Source organism: Marmota flaviventris, chromosome 10 (assembly GCF_047511675.1).
Source record: "Marmota flaviventris isolate mMarFla1 chromosome 10, mMarFla1.hap1, whole genome shotgun sequence".
In the NCBI taxonomy this organism is placed as follows: Eukaryota; Metazoa; Chordata; class Mammalia; order Rodentia; family Sciuridae; genus Marmota; species Marmota flaviventris.
Genome location: NC_092507.1, coordinates 86,205,195 through 86,227,799, shown reverse-complemented (window position 1 = coordinate 86,227,799; position 22,605 = coordinate 86,205,195). Strand labels below are relative to the sequence as shown.

At 40.2% G+C, this 22,605-nt stretch overlaps 1 pseudogene; it reads left to right on the top strand.

The window, feature by feature from the left end:
* LOC114081544 (rho GTPase-activating protein 29-like) overlaps positions 1 to 22,605 on the top strand; it is a 37,415-nt pseudogene that overhangs the window by 5,031 nt on the left and 9,779 nt on the right.

Below are 22,605 nucleotides of genomic sequence, written 5' to 3'. Positions count from 1 at the left end.
TTAAAATGGCAGCTGCCATTTAAGATGGCCATCCAGGTGCTAAGCAAGAACCTTATAAGTACTAAAAAGAAAAGACAAAAATTGGAAGAGAGTTGTTAGAGACACAGCAGAGACTCCTAAAACCTACCCATGAGAACAGGGAGGGAGAAGCATTCTTTGGTTCCCCTACAAGGTAAAAGGTATTTTGGGGGGACTGGCTCAGCAAGCAGGCTTGAGAAGAATAAGCATGCAGAGGGAATGTCTGTCATTAGCCTGTCATGATTAAGTGTGCTTGCAGTGCTTAAAATTAATCTAGAATTGTTTGCTGTGAATTGTTTATGCATATTGCAGTGCCTAGCATTAAGGATTGTCATTTTCTTGATTAAGAACCTATAGAGGTCTGGGATTGTGGCTCAGTGGTAGAGCACTCGCCTAGCATGGGCAGGACATGGGTTTAATCCTCAGCACCACATAAAAATGAAGGCATGATGTTGTGTCCATCTACACCTAAAAAATAAATATTAAAAAAGAACCTATAGAGTGAAAATGTATTGAATAATTTGAGTGAATACAGCACTGAAAGGGGCAGAAGAATGTGGACATTCTTTATTTCTCTCCCTGGACTGCATACATTGCGATTTTGTCTCCTTGTGACACATGCTTTGAGAAGGGGCTTCTAAATCCCAAAGCTGAGGTTCTGGAAGTGACCTTTAAGGTGTATAATGAGAGAGATGAGAAGGACTGAAAGCTGAGATATCAGATGCTCGCTCAAGCCATCTGTCCCTGGTATCACTGGCCCATGGGATGGTCCCTCAGGACCAATCAGATGATGTTTTAAATGTGGTCAGATGGGTCACTGGGCTTGTATATGTCCCAAGCCTCATAATTTCTGGATTTTTGTCCTAAATATCATCAAGAGGGACACTGGGCTGTTCACATTCCCTGAGCACATGCGGGCTCCCCAGACATCTGTCCCTTCAGTTCCCCTTTTCAACTATTAGGACTGGCTGCAGAGGAGTGAAAAGATCCAGGTCCCCATCACTCAACCACTACCATCACTCCATGGAAAAACAGGGTAACACTGCACATGTCAGGTAGGCCCGTCTCCTACCTCCTAGATACAGGGCTACATATTCAGTCCTCAAGGTGTTCTGGGGACCGACTACCAACCCTTACAGTCACCTAGCCTTGTTTGTGCTTGTGGTTCTCTAATTTTTACTCATTCCTTTTTGGTCATTCCACAGTGTCCTGTTCCCCTTATGGGAAGGGACATCCTCACAAAGTTGGGGGCTATGCTCTCCTTCTCCCCTCATAGAAGCTTCCATGCAGACTCACCTACTGCTCCTCTGACCCTCACCCTTACCTTAGGACCATCCCCTATTCTGTTGGCCAGTGCCTTCCCATGACCCACTGCTGAGGTGGACATTCCCAGTCCTTCTATCACCTCACACCACGAGCCCGTTCACATCTGTCTCAAAACCTCCTCCTTTTTCTGCCCAATCACAACACCTGCTCTCCCTCCTTGCTGATGCTGTCCCTCTCTTTGAAGAGCAGACTTGTTCCCAAAAACTTTTCTCACCAGGACAATGACCACACACCTTCTTCCATTCACCTAGGGATCTTCTTTATCCACACACCAGTTCCCTTGGGGAAGTGATTCTACCCTTCTCCTCCCCTCCTCCTCACAACTCTACCCCCAAGAGATGGCAGTGACAAGTCTCCTCTTGAGACACAAAAGTTAACTTAGATCTTGGCCCAGCACCACGATTCTCAACCTCCCCATCCATTCCCCTTGGCAACTTTACTCTGAGTTTTGGTTTAAAGATGGCTCCCCCTTCCTTCAGGAGCGAATTCATGGAACAGGGCAGGCAATAGACTCTCTAGCCTCAGTTGTGTAAGAGCCTCCACTCCCAATATCAGCAGGCTGAACTTGTTGCCCTCATCAGAGCCTTCACTTTGGTAAAGGGAGCCTCCCTCATTATCTACTGTCCCTTGAATTACATTTACATTGGGCTAAACTCCTTCCTTGGCTCTTTCTCTGTCACAGGCCCTCGCAAAGAAGCCACTCAACATCTCCCCTTTGAGCTTTTATATGGACAGCCCACCTCCCTGCTCAGCTAAAAACCCTTGATTCTCCACTACCCCTTGCTCCTCATCTTTTCTGGCCCCTTCTTGCATACATTAGGAACCTTCTTTGTCAACACAGGGACAGACATTGTTCTGGCAAAGCCAATTCTGCCTCTTCTCTTTCTCCCACTCTGTCTCCTGGTGACCTGGTATTTTACCACCCTCAAAAAGCCTGCCTCCTCCTCTCAATTCTCTGCAAAATGGACTGGACCCTATCAGGTCATTATTACCACTTGTTTGGTGGCCCACCTTGAGGACATTCCATATCGAGTTTCTAACCCCCATTTAAGACAGTCCTCTCTGCCCTCTCTGTGTCTCTCCAAGGCCAGAACCTCCAATCTTCCTTTGGTCTCTGAGGACCACAAGAACACTGCAGAACCATGAGTGCTATCCTTCCCTTTTTCATTTTTGCCCTCCTCCCTCACTCTGCACTTACCTCCCAGGGGTGTCACCACCAGGGATTACCATTCCAATTTCCAAGAGACTTACAGCAAGTTGCTCAAACCATACTAGCCATACAATGGCATCTTGATTCTTTAGCTGCTGTGGCTCTGCAGAATCCAAGGGGCCTTGACCTTTTTATGGCCAAGAAAGGTAGATTTGTCTGAACCTACAGGAGGAATGCTACTAACATGTCAATCAATCTGGTATAGTAAAGGACAAGATAAAACAACTCCAACAAGACCTTGAACATAGGAAAACACAGCTCTCCTCTACTGAAGGAATACTAATCCCTCACCAAAACTGGGCCACTTGGGACACATTCCACTACCACTCAACCTCCCTCAGTGTCCCAATGATTCAAACACTGCCCTTTCCCAGCAGGAAGCAGTTAGAGAAGATTGACCTACATTCCTCTTCCCTATGGGGCCCAACACAAAAACAAAAAAGAGGGAATATAAGGTCCTTGCTTAGTACCTGGATGGCCATCTTAACTGACAGCTGCCATTTCAGGAAAAAGCTTCACTTTCCCACCCAAGGGTGTTTCTGAGAAAGGCTCACCACCCCCTCATACCAACCTGACCCTTAACCACCAGCATTGGGACCCGCTCAGCTCTGATTCCTGAGCCTCCCCCATAAAAGACTCAGAACTCAAGCCTGTTTTGCCCTCTCTCCATAGAGAGATGGTCTTTCTTGTCAAGTCTGAAAAATAAACTCCCTTATGTATCTCTGCCTGGTCTCCATCTTTCACTTCTAACTTACAATTCAATCTCTTCCATTAGGTTGTATTTACTGAATTGAAAAAGACTAGAAATATGGTTCAGTGGTTAACTGTCCCTGGGTTCACCCCTGGTGCCAAAAGAAGAAAAAGAAAAAAGTAAAAAGTGACTTGTGGCTGGGGATGTGGCTCAAGCGATAGCATGCTCACCTGGCATGTGTGGAGCGCTGGGTTCGATACTCAGCACCACATAAAAATAAAATAAGATGTTGTGTCCACCGAAAACTAAAAAAATAAATATTAAAAAATTCTCTCTCTTACAGAATACATGTATGATGTTGTGATGAGAGAAGTCTGTTTCTGTTCTATCCTTTAAATAAAACTTGTTCTCTTAAAAAATCTCTCTCTGTCTCTCTCTCTCTCTCTCTCTCTCTCTTAAAAATGTGACTTGTGTTATCTTCTTTAATGAATAAAATTTGGGGGTGGGTGTTTAAAAAAAAGAGGTTGTAGTTGACACCGTGGCACACACCTGTAATTTCACCAACTTAGGAGTTGAGGCAGGAGGATTGCAAGCTTAAGGACAATTTGGGCAAGTTAGTGAGACTTTGTCTCATAATAAAAACATAAAGGACTGGGGATGTGCTCAGTGATCAAACAATCCTGCATTCAATCCCCAGTTCCTCCAAAGAAGAGGGGGTTGGGAATGTGTAACAGGGCTTCACTTGATGCTCTTTTATTATTGTTATGCTCCAGATCGGGACCCCCAAAAGACCACCAGAGAGTGAGATATATGTAAGCAGCAAAGAGGCGTTTATTGCGAGCTAGCTGGGTCCTCTGCTCACACAGCAATTGGTGACACTGAGAGGCCCTGAGCCCAGGGTTTGAGCAGTTTTTTATACACTCTTTGGGGAAGGCAGGGACTTCACATACATCATAGCATCTCTTAGCAAAGCATCACATGCCAAGAGAAAATCATAAAACAACTCTAAAACAGGATTAGCACATTCACTGGTGGGAACAATTTGGGTAGGGGTGATTGGTGAGTACAAGAGGGGGATTCCTTTGAACTGATTGCTTCAAGCCACGAGGGGAGTATGTGCTGGACTACATGGTTTCCCAACATATTATCAATCACCATAAACTACTGGGAGGGTCATCTGGCATCCCAGGTATTTTCCCTGTCTCATGCTGATTGGTGATTGCTGGGGGTTGCTATGGGTCCTCACCTAGCCTAACGGAGTCAGTGACACCTGGCACCACAGATATCTCCTGGTATTTGTAGATAAACAACTCAGCAGGGTGGGTATGTGCCTAGGAGTGTTCTGTGTGTTTTTCCAAGGACAAGGGTCATGCCCCCTTCCTTGGACAGGCTTTGCTCTGAGGTAGAGGCTGGTTTCTCAAAAATGGAGTCATATCAGTTTCTCACTATATCCCTTGTGGCTTTGAAACTTAATTTTTTTTTTCCCCTTAACCTTCTCCTCCCTGAACTTCCTTTCCCTGATCTTCTCCTCCCTGGTTTCTCCTTTCTAATCTCATTTTCTCTGAAACACCTCTTTAAAAACAACCTGTTCCTGCTGATGGGCAGGTCACAGCCTTTGGGACAGCAGTCCCCTATGTTCCTCCTTTGCTAGAAAAGTAACATACATTCTTTTTCCTTTTTCTGAAAACTGTGTCCTGGTTATTGGATTGACACTGGGGAGACCAACCTTTTACTACACTTGTATAATGCCCCTAGGTTCAATCTTCAATACTAAAAATAAATAAATAATCAGGCAACAAGCTGGATCAGCATACCTATCTCTTGGCCATTGGTGATTATTCCTTTTATAGTCCTCATGCTTGCCTTCCTAGTTTTAAAGGGTTTTAAACACCTACAACCACACACACTCCAAACTGTTGCCATCAGTTTAAGACAACTCAAGGAAACCAACATTGGTTGTGTCCTTGCTGAGGATGTCTATCAGCCGTGAACTCCTGTGTACTTACAGGTGGAGCTAATGGTGAAAGTTTTCCATCAAAATGACACCACTCTATGTCAAACTCTGACAAAACAGGGCTGGGGGGAGGTGCTAGGAAGAGGGCATCTTTAACTACCCAAGTAGCTTGGATTACAGGGGCATGTCACCAAACCTGGTACTGCTCAATATTTTTAATAGGCTGGACTCTTCTGATCTATTTCTTTCCCTGGATTTCACTCCACAGTGGCACACTGTCATGTGTACAAGATACACATGACAATCGAGCCTCATCTCACAATTAACATTTTCCATTTCTTATTTCCAAATGCTCTCAAATACTATATGTGGCTTTTAGCATGGCTTACATTTAAACTGAGCATGGTGGTACCTGCCTATAATCCAGCTATTCAAGAGGCTGAAACCAGAGGATCATGAGGTTGAGGCTAGTATGGAAAACTTAGTGAGATCCTGTCTCAAAAGAAAACATGGCTGGGAGCCAAATGTTGTGGCAAGTGTCTGTAATCCCACTGGCTTCAGATGCTGTGGCAGAAGGATAATGAGTTCAAAGCCAGGCTCAGCAACTTACCATGGCCCTAAGTAGCTTAGTGAGAACCTGCCTTAATAAAAAATAAAAACAGCTGGGGATGTGGCTCAGTGCTTAATCACCCCTGAGTTCAATGCCCAGTACGAAGAAAGAAGGAGATGAAGAAGGGGGAGGAGAAAGAAGGGCAAAAAGACAATAAGGAGGAGGAGGAAGAGAAGAAGGGACAGAAAAATAAATCAGCTAAGGGAAAATGGACAACCCCGACCTGAGGCAGAGTCCACCCAGGAGCTGACCATTCCCTCTACTGGGCACAATGAAATCTGACTCTAGAACCCAGCAGTAGAAAATTGCTTGGGGGAGAGGGGACGTACTGGGACAAGCCTGCCCCCTAGTGGCTGATTTACAGGTGGCTCTAGCTTCAGATTTCATTTTTCTGTGTTTGGTGCTGACTCTGGAGAGTAGACTTGAAAATTAATTCAAAACTAGATCTCCCCCATCCCATAAAGTGATTTTCTATTTGTATCTTTTTGTTATTGGACACAGTGGGTGGGGGAAGAAGCACTGTTGGTGCCCCTGGGTAGTGTCCTGATGCTTGGAGAGCTTGAACTTGAATGCAAACCGATGTTGGCCTTCGAGTCTTTTAGGGCTCACCTTGAGGTCTCTGTCAGCTAGATATGAAAGTGCTGGCCCCAAGGCCTTGGTTTCTGCACCTGAGATAGGGGCATCTTGGAGGTTACTGGGTAGATGAAACTGGAAAACTGGATCCTAGTTGCTGGTGAATCTAGCTTTCCTGCTGGGTTTTGCTTTTCCTGGACTAGAGATCCTGTGACTCCTGCTGCAGGCAGAGCCTGGCCTCGTGTCATCTCTGGGAACCCAGGGCCTCAACTCCCCATCTGCCTTAATGGCCAGTCTTGCTACCCTTGTCACTACAGAAATAAATATCCCTGAACCAAGAGAAGTTTTACTCCTCTGTGTAGTGCAAATCATCAGCCTCCAGTCAAGTTGCCCAGGGTGCCATGTCACTCAAGCGCAAGCCAGTCTTTCCCACCTGGTGCCACTGAATCCTCTGATAGTGTCCCTATTTCTTGTTAATTCACTCTGGGGAACTTGGTCCTCTCAACAGCCTTCTGGAAATGAAAATGACCTCAGGCCATGTTGAAACATGATGCAAGCCTGCCAACTGCCTCTTGGCAAGCTTTGCCCTGGGGGCACCTCTCCAGCCCCACCTCCCTGCTCTCCCTAGTTCAAGGTGATGAGTTGCCATTACCCCAGCTAAAACCAGTCTTGTCAGAGGACTTTAGCAGGCAGAGTCCAGTCTCTATAAGCTCTTTGAGAAGTTGGGGAGAAGTGTACATGGGTCAAAGGCATGTGTCCCAGTCATGGTTTGGGTATGAGGTGTCCTTTAAATGCTGCTGTATTAAGAAGGGTTACTCACCCTTTACATGGGAAGGACGGTGTCACTGAGAAAGCCAAAGGCACTGAGAAAGCCCAGAGGCCCCTTTAAGTCTCCAACCCCCCTCAGCAACTTCAGTGTTTAGTAGCAGAGGATTCCCAGCCTCTCCCCACCTGGGCCGAGGATTTAGGAGCTTCTAGGTGCTTTCTGTGTCCCACTCCTCGGGGAGATGCCTTGGTCCCCTAAATTTTAGCATGCCTGAAAAGCCACCAAGGAAATTGTTCATCAAAGATTCCTGGGTCTCACTCTCACAGACTCAGGGTCTTTGACCGAGAATTAGCGTCTCCAGCAGCTCCCAGGTGCTCGGTGCTGTAAACATTGATGGCTCCCCTGATGGCACTGCCCTGTCTGCTCCGGGGGTCCCACCTCCTTCGAGGTGGGCAGTGCAAGAGCCACCTCATCACAAGCTCTTTTTGTGCATCGTTATTTCTGGGACAAGACCTTAGAAGGGCCCTGGATCCCTTGGACTTGGGCAGCATGGAAAAAGTTGGAGAAGCTGGCGGGTTGGGGGAGGGGTCGAAGCAAACTGGGTGGAAAGTGGGGAAGTGCCCTTCTGTCCAGATGGGGAAGCTGTGTGTCCTTGCAGGAGGCACAGACTTCCTCAGCTGCCCCCAAAAGCCAGCCTTTGACATCAGAACGCCCAGGTCTGCAGGGAGAGCTAGTGGGGAACCCAAGGGCCACACCACAGATAGCGCACCTGGAAGGAAAGCTACCTGCAAGGACTCGCATCTGTTCCCACTGTGCTTTGGGTGTTCCCCTCAAGTCCTTGCTCACTTTGCTTGATTAGAAAAAAATTACATAATATTTACTTACAATTTTAGGGGCCATTAGCAAAAAGCAAACGTTTTGGAGTCAGAAGTCCTGGTTGCCCTCCCCTTGCCTCCACGAGGTTGGGAGTAACCATGTAGGAAACAGTGGAAAGGGTGGGGGCCTTCTCCGAGTCTGTTTCTTCATGGTTGATGCGTCAGTACTGCACAGGGCTGTTGATGCGGATCGAGTGATAGAATATGTGCGCACGGTCGCCCCAGCACACCATGCCGCTGTTAAGTAGCCTCCAGCCGAAAGTAAATGCTTCAAATAATTTAGGCTTTTTTTCCCCCACCATGTAATTCTTTTCCTTCCTGCATTTTTTAAAATATATTATTATTATTATTTTTTTATTTTATGGAGCCAAACCTGGCCTTCCTCAACCGTATTCCTGCACAGTGTCCCTGGTACAATATTGGCACATCCACGTAAATTTTTTAAGTAAATGGATAGAAACTTGAGAATTCAAGGGTTGAACTCTTTGGTTTCCTGTTAACAATTTCCGAGGTGGCATATCCCAGTAAAGCAGTCCCTCTCCTGTATCCTCAAGGGACACTTTAAGACCCCAGTGGATGCTTGAAACCACAGATAGTAGCAACCCCGAGTTCTTTCCTGCACATACATACCCACGAGGAAGTGTGATTCATACATTAGTCACCATAAGAAAATAACCATAACCAAAATACAACAATTTATTACAGTATATAAGTATGTAAAAATACACTGTAATAAATGTTTTTTAAACTTAAAAAACAGGTGCTGTATTAATGCAAGAGGAGAAATGATCAAATCAAGAGAGCTGTAATCTAATCAGTGGATTAATCCATCCAATGGATTAATTAGTCATTTTCCAAGCACACTCAAGTATTTTCCAAGTATATTCTGATAATTAGCATTTCTCCCTCATATTTAACAATACAAATAAAATCAAAACAGAACCATGATATTGTCAACCACACATAAGAAAACTAACAACTAGACATTGGTTCAAAGGAAATTCTAGAGGCAAATAGAATTTCTCTTTATAAGATAAATTATAGTTTTCTGTATGGGATGGATAGTGATGAACCCAGCCTGATTTCATCTTAAGATTGAGAACCATCTCGTCACAAAGCCATGAAAAGTTCATTTCTGTTTTACTATAAATTACTGTAATTTTCTAAACTTGTTTGCAATTCCTGCCTGTGCCTTGATATCACCCATGCCTGGCTTTCCCGGACCAGATAACAACCTTCTCTGAAACTTCAGTGGTGTCTCATAAATTCTAATATTGGGATTTAAATTTACTCCCTACTTTGAAATATCATGCCATGTAGATCATTAACCTAATATCTGCCTTTGTATTATACTTGTCAAAATCCTGTTAGCTGTAAGTTCTCAAGACATCCCCTTTGCAAATTTTTGTGCTGTAAAACCTTGTTCCTGTAGTGCTGAGGAGCTGGTCTTTAGCCTGTGTTGGGAGAGACAGCCACTGATCAGTCTCATCATGTACACAAACACAAGCTTGCTTTAATTAAATTTAAAATTGTAGTTGGTGGTCTTTTCTTTGCATCAGGGTTCAAAAATAGATGCTTATGGTATATTTGTAGAGGAACTCAATCATGCTTAATTGGAGATGGTATATGGGATTTACTTTATCAAATTCATAGAATTTTTTTTGTTTGTATCTAACTTAAACTATACATTCCTCCTGTCAATATGCAGAGGCAGATGTGGTAAAGGATTGTGACATCATACCACCACCAAGAGTTGGATAATGGGATTCACTTTGACCCTTTCTCTCATGAATGTTGTATGATTCACCTTGTGTGATAACAACACACACAAAAAAATTAAAATAAAATAAAATTTTCCACCTAAGTGGGTAGAGCCCAGTAGCTCATCCTGTCTCCTACCTGAAAAGGACAGAAATGCCTCTTAAAAAGCTGGTGACATCCCTAACTTAAGGTCCTACATGAAATGACCTCTGATTAGTCTGTCATGTGTTCCCAAGCCCAACTGTTTTGTGCTTCAGAGAAATGTGGCCCTGTACTACACTCCAGGACACTTGTGGCCCTTGATAATTGTCTCAAAGCAACTTATGTAACTTTCGCAAGGAAGGTGGGTCCGTGAGACCAATGCTAGGGACAGATAGACCCAAGATTGCATCCAGTGCTTTTTATTGGAGACTAAAGGACAGAAGCATGTCTCAGGCATCAGCAAGATGCTGGACTTCCGCTGGGATGATACTTGGACATTCTTAGAAACAATAATGTGTCTGACACGTCAGTGGATATTAAGAAACAGGTCAGGCCAGGCTGGGTGGGGGCATGCCTGTAATCCCAGAAGCTGGGGAGGCTAAGGCAGGAGGATGGCAAGTTCAAGGCCATCTGGAGAATTCAGAAAGATCTTCAGCAACTTAGTGAGATCCTGTCTTAAAATAAAAAATAAAAGTGATGGTGGGTAAAACACCCTTGGATTACATCCCCAGTACAAAAGAAATGGCAAAAGAAAAAAGTAAAGGTCTGGGAATCAGAGACTGGGACAACATGTTTCTGTGATTGTTAACAACTTTGTTGGCCTCCAGGGCTTGGGATGTATGTCAGGATTAACTGGTGGGTAAAATGGCATTATGACTGAGATGGCTCAGATCACATCAAGCTGTTTCCCTACGCTATGGTTTGGTGCAGTTTCATGTATTAGAAAGCTTCATGTATTAGAAAGATCAACCTCATTGTGGTGATTTTAGGAGGCAGAATCTCCTGGGAGGTCATTGGATGTGTGTTCTTAGAAAGGAATGGCTCTCCTGAGATGCTGAGTCAGTCCTCCTGAGAGCTGTTTAGAAGCCTGAGCCTGAGCCCCAGGTTTTGCTCTGGCTTCCTCCAAAAGGCCAAACCAAGAGGGCTGCCTGATTTTGGCCTTGCATCTTTCAGAACTGTGGGATAAATAAATCTGTTTAAAAAAAATAAACTGAGCCTGTCTCAGGTATTTTATAACAGTAACAGAAAATGGATTAATGTATCTATGACCAAAAGGGCTCAGGATTTCATTCTTTTGTAAGTGAAATTGTACCTCAGGTAGGAATCTCTAAATTGGAAAGAAAATCACTTATTAATATTATAGCAACTGTTATAAAAAGCTTGAACACTTTGAATTGTCTACTAGCAGTGCAATCTGAGAGAGATTTGACCTAGGAGGACTCCAGAGGATAAGTGCTCTCTTTGTCCTGCTATTCATCAGGAAGTCACTTGTGCCCTAACTAGTAAAAATTGATATTTCTGATAAAAATCTAAACGTTTTTAAAGAAGAAATGAGAGCCTTTTATCAATGAGCACACCCTACATCATTGACATATTCAGCAGGATAAATCTGGGTTCCCTGAAAGCTTCATCCAGAGGAATTTTGCAGTCCAAGGCTATTATTCATCTTATAGGTATGGTACTTGCCCACTGGTGCAATGTAGTCTTTCAAGGGTTTTAAATGATCTATGGCCATGTACCAAGATGCACACCTATAATCCCAGCAACTTGGGAGGCTGAGTCAGGAGGATTGAAGGTTCCAATACTGAGATCCTCTCTCAAATTAAAAAAGAAAAAGTGTTCAGGATGCAACTCAGTAGTAAAAGGCCTCAAGTTCAATCCCCAGTACCAACACACACACACACACACACACACACACACACACACAGTCCAGCAGCCATGTGTGTATCAAATGATTGACATCAGATTTACAAAACTCAAGGAAGCCAACACTGACCACGGCTTAGAATATTCCATGACCACAGTGTCCCTGCTGATGCTGCTACTGTGAAAGTCTGCAAATCAAAGTGAATTTATTTGTACCAAAAACCTCACAAAAATGGAGGCCAAGGGATCATGCAGGAGAAGGTCCTTAAGCTTGATAGTTTGATCAAAGAAACTTTCAGGAGGACTCTGCCAAAACCATCACCTTATCCAAAAGAAATTCTTCCAAACCCCTGACTTTCCAAATAAGATCATAAGATTTTATCTTTGGTTCTCAAGAGATTAATAAAACACAGAATGGGACCCACAAATTCCAAGGAACTCCAGGAGAGCCTTTCTTCTGCACTCCAGCTGAGACTATTATGGTTCATTTTCAAGCACATTTTGAAATTGGTGGGCAAATGATACCAAAGATAATTAAAAATTGTGATGGCTTTCATGTGAATGTTCCAGATGAACAGCTGTCAAAGAGCTTCACTCTAAGAAGTGCATTTCAAGACAGGTGAAGTGGGCCATGCATGTAATTCCAGCTTCCCAGAAGGCTGAGGCAGGAGGATGTCAAGATTCAGATGAGACTTGGCAATTTGTCAAGCCTATTTAAAAATAAAACCAAAATGACTCAGCATGTGGCTTAGTGGTAGAGTACCCTTGGTTCAATGCTCAGTAGTGGGGATAGGTAACTTTTTATGCTTCAGATTAGGTTTATTTGGGGGGGTGGGGTGAGGCACAAACTGGGGATTGAACTCAGGGGGATACTCGACCACTGAGCCCCATCCCCAGTCCTATTTTGTATTTTTCTTTAGAGACAGGGTCTCACTGAGTTGCTTAGTAGTGCTTTGCTCTTACTGAGGCTGGCTTTGGACCTTCAGCCTCTGAAGTTTTAGGTTGGTTTTAACAAGGTCTCTGATTACTTGAAAAAAAGGAAAACTTAGTCATCTATGATAAAAGTTGAAGTACTATTTCCTATGACATAACTTTCTGTATTAGCTTTCAAAATCTTTCATCACTCTGGATAAATGACTTATCTTTTATAATGATCTAAGACCCTACTTTCACTAAGTGCTGTAAACCTTTTGAGATTGGTGACTAACTTCTCTAGGATCAAATTCTGCATTGTCACTTGACCTTGAGCTAACATTGGGATATTACAGAGGGATCCAGAAATTCTCAAGGGATTTCTAGAAGAGAGATATTAACCCAATTAGCCTAATTTGATATGATGGGAAACCCTGTCAAATAAGACATAACTTTTTCAAGTTATATTTATTTGGCTGTTTATTAATATTTGCTTCAAAATTGCACTAAATTCATTAAAAAAACTAACATATTGTCATACATAGTTCTGGACACTATATTAAAACAACCAAATCACCTTGTTAATAGCTGGTTACAGCATATTACCAAAAGATTTTTAACCATGGCTCTTCTAAGTGTTTATCATATGAATTACCATTTGGATTTTTTTTTCCTACAAGTAACTACAATGAGATTCATGGAAACAAACAAAAAAACAAACAACCTCTAACAAGTATACTTGAACACAGGTTTTGGATTTATAGGTTTGTTTATTTTTGGTGCTATGGATCAAACCCAGGGCCTTGTACATGCTAGGCAAATGCTGTACCTTTTAAATTTTTTAATTTGAAATGGGGTGTGATGGTGAACACTTGTTATCCCATCTACTTAGGAGGCTAAGGCCAGAAGATCTCAAATTAAAGGCCAGTCTCAGCAATTTAGCAAGAACCTGTCTCAAAATAAAAATAAAAATAAAAATAAGCTGGCAGTGTACCTCAGTGGTACAGTGCCCCTGTGTTCAATCCTAGGTACCAAAACTACAAAAATGAATAATTTAATTAGTTAATTGGAAATGAAATTAAAAGGGCTGGGGATGTAGCTCAGTGTTACAGCTCCCCTGGGTTCCATCCCCAGTGCCAAAGGAAAAGAAAATAATGTCAGTACCTACATTGTTTTAAAAAATTAAAAGGAGACTGTGGCAGGAGGATGGCATGTTTGAGGCCAGCCTCAGCAACTTAGTGAGAAACTAAGCAATTCAGTGAGAACCTGTCTTTAAATAAAAAAAAAAAAAAAAAAAAAAAAAAAATAGAAAGGGCTAGGGATCTGGCTCAGTGATAGAACACCAATGGGTTTGATCCCCAGTACAAAGAGACAAACTGAAGAAGTCTTTTTGTAAGCCTTGAAGACTGATTCCACCCTCCTTGTCCATGCCTCCTCTCTGAGTAGGCCTAGATATGCTGCACGGTAACTGGATACCTATGTGACTGTTGGCAGTTGGATATCTGGTGTCCATTCTGTTTTCTTCACAGGTGATGCTACTGTCTTCAAAGACCTGTTTTCTCTCTGGAATTTTTTAAAATTATTTTTTTAAATAATTTTGATATGGCCAAGGTTTCCTTTACAATGATATTTTGGAGTTTTAGTTTTTCTTAGTTTATGGATTAAGGGTTTTTCTGTCTCACAGGCAGGAACAGGAGGGTCACATATGGGCAAAATTCAGTCCATGGTGTGGAGTGCATGGACAGAGGCATCCCTGACCCTCACTATCCCTGATTCTGTGCTCTTGCATGAAAATCTGACTATATCAGTTAATCTGGAGAAAGAAAATCCAATCAGGGTTACATGGGTGGAGATTGGGAATGTGATTAGATACTTCTTTCTGATGGCATGCTAGTCAAGAGGTGGAGTTGGGGGGCGTGGTCAGGGAGGTCAATAAAAGCTTCTTCAGAGCCAGAGGAGAAACACAAGTGTCCTGGATCCCAGGAGTCCAACCCTGTCATGCTGAGGATCCCAGCCTGGCCCATCTGCTCAGATCCTATAAGTCAATCACTGCCCTGAGCACTACCCCATTCCCATCTCATCTGTGTGGAGGCAGGAACAATTTTGTTTTATTTGATTTTTTTCTTATTCACCAATTTAAGACTTAGATTTTGCCTCTCAGTGTGATTTTACCTTTATGTTGAACATTAGGATTTCCACTTTAATTTATGTTGCTTTCAATTTTCTTTCTTTCTCAACTATTGTTCCAGAGATTGAACTCAGGGCACTCAACCACTCAGCCACATTCCCAGGCCTATTTTGTATTTTATTTAGAGACAGGGTCACACTGAGTTGCTTAGCACCTATTCTTCTGAGGCTGGCCTTGAAGGTCCTGAGACTACTGCAGCTGGACTCTGTCCAGAAGGTGGAAGTGCACTGCACCTGGGCACCCTCCACCTTGGCTGCTTGTGCTCCTTTCTTGGGCCAGATAAGGAACCTGAGAAAGCTGATTGTCTCCCAGGTCTGTGTGCCTGCCCACACCTTCCCAGAAGACCAGGAGCAGCTGCTCACCCAGCTCACTTTGAAGTACCTCAGGATGGACTGCCTGCACCACCCTGAGGGCAGAGACTCAAGCTTGGAATAGACAACTCCACCTACAGAAAGAGAAGAGAAGAAAACCGAACTCTGAGAGTGATTTGTTGTTTGTTTGTTTTGTTTTTTGTTTTCTTCTCTTCCATTTTATCCTCGTTCTTTCTCCTCTACCCCTCCTCCTCTGGTCCTCACAACTCCAACATATGTGAAACTAAGAACTTTGTATGAAATAGAACTTTAAGAACTGAGTCACCAGAATAATATCATATAGAGGAATTGCATAAGACTCCCTTTTATATTTCTCTCTCTCTCTGTTCTCTTTTTTCTTTTTTCTTTTTCTTCCTTTCTCTCTTCCTCTTTCAACCTCCTAATTTTTACTTCTTGTAATTTTCTAAATTCATATATGTGTTTGTTTTTTATGCATTCTACTGTCCTGCCACGTACTTGTCTCCCCTAAATTACCTGCTGTCTATTCTCCTGCTACTAACACTCTTGATTAGAGTTCTCCTCCAAATTTCCTAAGTTTTATTAACCCCATTGCCCTCACATCTTTCCCCGTTAACATATCATCAGACACCTGACCCTCAGTTCTCTGTTTCCTGCCAGAAAATGTACACCTTCTATGAAATTACTGATTATATTTTAAATTATTATTGAATCCAACATTACTAGACATTGAGACTAAGTATAAATGTCTTAATAGCAGTAATTTACACATAGGTGATGTATTGTTGATATTGGGAACTGTCAACATTGTCCTTCCCCACAAAGGAGGGATCTTGGAATATAAAAGAGCACTAGAAATCTATAGGATAAAAGCAATAACACCAGTCCCACAGAGCAGGAAAGAAATGCCAGCAACATGAAAAGATAAGGGAAGAAAGTACCAGAAACAATTGAAGACACACATCATTAGAAGAGTTATCAAAAACAGCAGAAAAAAATGACAGAGAAACATTTCAAGATTAACATTATTCAGATGTTTTGAAATCTCAAAGAAGACATTAGACAATAAATACAGACATTGACAGATCACTTTGACAATGAGCTACATAAACAAATCCAAGAAACAAAAGATGATCTCTACAGGGAGATTGAGGTATAAAAAAAAGAAAGAAAGAAGGAAAGAAATCCTTGAAATGAAATAAATAATAAACCAAATTAAAAACACAAATGAGAGAATCACCAGCAGAGTAGACAACTTAGAAGATAGGACATCAGGCCAGGAAGACAAAGTCTATCATCTTGAAAAGAATGTAGCAGAAGAGCAAAAATGATAAAAAAATCACAAGCAGAACACCCAATAAATATGGGATAACATAAAAACACCAAATTTAAGAGTTATTGGGATAGAGGAAGGCACACAGGTCCAAACCAAAGGAATGAACAATCTGTTAAATGAAATAATATCAGAAATCTTTTCAGAAATGAAGAATGACATGGAAATCCAAATCCAAGAAGCCTACAGGGCGCTGAAAATGCAAAATCACAAAAAACCCATAGCAAGACACATTATAATGAAAATGCCCAACAATCAGAAATAGGAGAGGATTTTAAAAGCCACAAGAAAAAGGAATCAGATTACATATAAGGGGAAACCAATTAGGATAATGGCAGATTTTTTAAATACAGTCCCTGAAAGCTAGAAGATCCTGGAATAATATATTTCAAACTCTGGAAGATAATGGGTTCCAACTAAAATATTGTATCCAGCAAAACTAAGCTTCAGATTTGAAGAAGAAAGAAAAACTTCCATGATAAACAAAAGTTAAAATAATTTACATCTAGAAAGGCAGCACTACAAAACATCCTTGGCAAAATATTTCATGAAGAGGAATTAAAAAACAACCATGAAAAACAGCAGAGGGAGGTAGTACACTACATGAAAAACTAATCAAAGAGGAAAACAAGTCAAGTTAGGTAACAAAAATAAACAAATATGGCTGGAAATGCAAACCATATCTCAATAGTAACCCTAAATGTTAATGGCTGAAACTCACCAATCAAAAGACATAGGATAGCAGACTGAATTTAAAAAAAAAAAAAAAAAAAAAAGATCCAAGAATATGCTGCCTACAGGATTCTGATTTGATAGGAAAAGACATACACAGACTGAAGGTGAAAGGTTTTGAAAATCATACCACTCACATAGACTGAGGAAGCAAGCAGGGGTCTCCATACTCATATCAAATAAAGTAGACTTCAATCTAAAGCTAATCAAAAGGGATAAAGATGGACATTACATACTGTTCAAGGGAACCATACATCAACAAGACTTAACAATCATAAATATATATGCCACAAACAATGGTGCAAAAATGTTCATCAAACAACTCTTCTCAAGTTCAAGAGTCAAAGTGACCTCCCAGCACAATAATTTTGGGTGACTTTATCCCACCTCTCTCACCACTAGACAGATCTTTCAAACAACATTTAAGTAAAGAAACTATAGATTTCAATAATACAATAACTTAGACTTAACTGACATATATAAAATATATCAACCAGCATCAAGCAGATATGCTTTCTGCTCAGCAGCCCATGGATTTTTCTCAAAAATAGACCATATACTATTTCACAGGGTAACTTTTAGCAAATACAAAGGAGTAGAGGTACCTCCATGCATTTTATCAGATCATAATGGAATGAAATTGGAAATCAACAACAAACTAAACATTAAATATTCGGCATCACATGGAGACTGAACACTATGTTGCTGAATGAGCAATGGGTTACAGAAGGCATCAAGGCAGACAATAAAAAATTCTTAGAGGTAAATGAGAACACAGACACAACATATCAAAATCTCTGGGACACTAAGAAAGCAGCACTAAGAGAAAAATTCATTGCATGGAGTTCATTCCTTAAAAGAAGAAAAAGTCAACAAATAAATGACCTCACACTACACCTCAAAGCCCTAGAAAAAGAAGAACAAATCAGCAGCAAAAAATAAGGCAACAAATAATTAAAACGAGAGCTGAAATCAATGAAATCAAAACAAAAAAAAAAAAAAAAAAAAAAAAAAAAACAATTGAAACAATTGACAAAACTAAAAGTTGGTTCTTTGAAAAAATAGATAAAATTGACAGACTCTTAGCCATGCTAACGAAGATAAGAAGAGAGAGAACTCAAATTACCAGCATACGTGATGAAAAGGCAATATCAATACAGACCCTACAGAAATACAGAAGATAATTAGAAATTATTTTGAAAACTTATCCTCTAATAAAATAGAAGTCAGTGAAGGCATTGATAAATTCCTTTAGTCATATGATCTGCCCAGATTGTGTCAGGAAGATATACACAACTTAAACAGACCAGTATCCTGTGAAAAAATGGAAGAAGCCATCGAAAGAATACCAACCCAAGAAAAGCCAAGGAACAGATGTATACAGAGCTGAGTTCTACAAAAACTTTAAAGAAGAACTAATACCAACATTCTTCAATGTATCTCAGGAAATAGAAAAAAAGAGAGAGTACTTCCAAACTCATTCTATGAGGCCAATATCATCTGGATTCCAAAACTGGACACAGACACTTCAATGAAAGAAACCTTCAGACCAATATCTCTAATGAACATAGATGCAAAAATCCTTGACAAAATTCTGGCAAATCCAATATAAAAACATATCCAAAAGATTGTGCACCATGATCAAGTGGGATTGATCCCAGGGATGTAAGGTTGTTTCATCATACAGAAATCAAATAAATGTAATTAATCATATGAATGGACTTACAGATAGGAATAATATAATCATCTTGAGAGATGCAAAAAAAGCATTTGACAAAATACAGCACCCCTTTATGTTCAAAACACTAGAAAAACTAGGGATAACTGGAACATATCTCAACATTATAAAGGCTATCTATGCTAAGCCTCAGGCCAATATCATTCTAAAGGGAGAACAACTGAAAGCATTCCCTCTAAAATCTGGAAAAAGTCAAGGATGTCCTCTCTGACCACTTTTATTCAACATAGTTCTTAAAACACTGGCCCAGATCAATTAGACAGAAGAAAGAAATTACAGGAATAAATATAGGAAAAGAAGAATTTAAACTAGCACTATTTGCTGATTATATAATTCTATACATAGAAGACCCCCAAAAACTCCACCAGAAAACTTCAAGAAATAGTAAATGAATTCAACAAAGTAGCAGGATATAAAATCAAAACCCATAAATCAAAAGCATTTCTGTGTATCAGTGACAAATCCTCTTAGCAGGAAATGAGGAAAACTATTCCATTCACAATATCCTCAAAAAAAAAAAAAAATAAGATACTTCAGAATCAACTTAACAAAAGATGTGAAAGAACTATATAATGAAAACTACAGAACCCTAAAGAGAAAAATAAAAAGAAGACCTTAGAAAATTGCTTGTTTATGAATAGGCAGAATTCAAAGTATTAAAATGATTATATTACCAAAAGCATGACACAGGTTCAACACAATTCCCATTCAAATCCCAATGGTATTCCTCATAGAAATAGAAAAATGCTATCATGAAATTCATGAAAAATAAGGAACACATAATAGCTAAAGCAATTCTAAGCAGGAAGAATGAAGCAGGTGGTATCCATATACCAGACCTTAAACTATACTACGGAGCAATAGTAACAAAAACAGCATGGTATGGGCACCAAAACAGGCTGGTAGACAAATGGTACACAATAGAGGACACAGAGACTTACCCACAAAATTTCAATTATCTTATATTAGACAAAGGTGCCAAAAACATGCACTGGAAACAAGAGAGCATCTTCAACAAATTGTTCTGGGAAAACTGGAAATCCATATGCAACAAAATGAAATTGAACCCCTATCTGTCACCATGCACAAAACTTATCTCAAATGGATCAAGGACCTAGGAATTAAACCAGAGACTCTGTGTCTAATAGAAGAAAAACAAGACCCTAATCCTCTTCATGTGGGATTAGGCCCCAAATTCCTTAATAAGACTCCTATAGCACAATAATTAAAAGGAAGAATCAATAAATGGGAAGGATTCAAACTAAAATTTTTATTCTCAGCAAAAGAAACAATCTGTGAGGTAAACAGAAAGCCTACATCCTGGGAGCAAATTTTTACCCCTCACACATCAGATAGAGCACAAATCTCTAGGGTATATAAACACCTCAAGAAGCTAAACACCAAAAAAACAAATAATCAATAAATGGGCCAAGGATCTGAACTGACACTTCTCAAAAGAGGATATAAAATCAATCAACAAATATATGAAAACATGCTCATCACCTCTAGAAAGCAGAGAAATGCAAATCAAAACTACTATAAGATATGATCTCAGTCCAGTCAGAATGGAAGCTCTTATGAAGAAAATCAACAACAAGTATTGGTGAGGATATGGGGAAAAAACCTAAATTCATACATTGCTGGTAGGACTGCAAATTGGTGGAGCCAGTTGAGAAATCAGTATAGAGATTCCTTGGAAATCTGGGAATGGAACCACCATTTGACCCAGCTATTCCTCCTCTTGCACTTTACCCAAAGGACTTAAAAACAGCATATTACAGGGACACAGACACATCAATGTTTATAGCAGCACAATTCACAATAGCTAAACTGTGGAGCCAACCTAGATGTCCTTTGATCAATGAATGGATAAAAACAAAAGTGGCATTTATACACAATGGAATATTACTCAGCATTTAAAAAGAACAAAATCATGGCATTTGCAGGTAAATGGATTTCTTTGGAGAAGATAATGCTAAGTGAAGTCAGCCAATCCCCAAAAGACAAATGATGAATGTTTTTTTCTGATATAAGAGGAGTGACTCATAATTGGGTAGAAAGGGAGAGCATGGGAGGATGAGATTAATTCTAGATAGGGAAGAGGGGTGGAAGGGAAAGGGAGGGGGAAGGGGAATAGCAAGGATGGTGGAATGTGATGGACATCATTATACAAAGTACATATATGAAGACTTGAAATGGGTGTCATCATAGCTTATTTACAAACAGAGATATGAAAAATATTGTTTATATGTGTATTATTAATTGTAATGCAAAAAAATATTGTACATGTGTAATGGCATAAACTGACATGAACATACTTTATATCCAGAGATACAAAAAATGTGCTCTATATGTGTAATAAGAATTGAAATGCATTCCAGTTGTCAAGTATTTAAAAAAATAAAATAAATTTTAAAAAAAGAAATAGCTTCACTAAATACATGAGAGTCTACTTTTGGATTCTATTTTATTCTGTTGATTTAAATGTCTCTTTCTAGGACAATATCTCAAATCTTGAATCCTGTAGGTCTACAGTGAATCTTAAGCAGTCTAAATTCTCTAAAATTTCTTTGAATCTTCCATATCTTTAACATTTTCATATAAATTTTAGAATCAGCTTGTTAATTTCTGCATAAAAACATGCAGGGTTCTTCCAAAATCCTATATACTCATCAATAAAAGAGAATAAAATCATGGCATTTGCAGATAAATGGATGGTGCTGGAGAAGATAATGCTCAGTGAAGTTAAGCAATCCCAAAGAAACAAATGCCAAATGTTCTCTCTGATATAAGGAGGCTGATTCATCCTGGGGTAGGGAAGGGAGAACAAGGGAGGCATAGACCAACTCTAGAGCAGAGGGGTGGCAGGGGAAGGGAGAGAAAATGGAGTTAGATATCATGGTGGAATGAGATGGTCATCATTGTGCCAAATACATGTATGGAGACAAAAATTGGTATGAATATACTTTGTATATGAGCAGAGATGTGAACTATTATGCTCTATATGTGTAATATGAATTCTAATACATTCCACTGTCATAAGTAAATAAAAAAGAAAAAAAAAATGTGTGTTTTATAAGCGATCAATAAATGAGATTTTTTTCATGTTAGAAATGCAAAATAATAGCTTTTTGTAATATACAAAAAATCTCAAAGTCTAAAAATTATTCCAAGTATAATATCATGTGGTATATATTTTTTTTTTTTTTGTCATTTTACCCTTCTTACATACTAACATTTCTGTTGTAAGGACCCAGTTCCCTTGGAACATTTCAGCAACCATTAATGGCAAAAGCAGCTGCCACCCATAAGTTCAGAAAATGGAGATTTCCCGCAAGATGTAGATACTGTGAATGCATTGTCATATTCCGAGGTGTTAAATGCAAAGTGGTAAGATCTTTTTGGAATCACAATTTTTAATTTTGCTATATACTTTTTTTGTTATGATCTTACTTATTTGGAGACATGTGTGTGTGCATACACACAAACACACACACACACACACACACACACACACACACACACACATATATATATATATATATATATATATATATATATATATATATATATATATATATAAACTTATTGTTTGTACTCCTGAGAACTAAATTCAGGGTCTTGCACACGCCCCACAAGCACTCTACCCATTCTTAAAATTGTGTTTTGAAATGGGGTCTTGCTAGATTGGGCTGGCCCTCAACTTGTGATCTTCCTGTTTCAACCTCTCAAGTAGCTGGA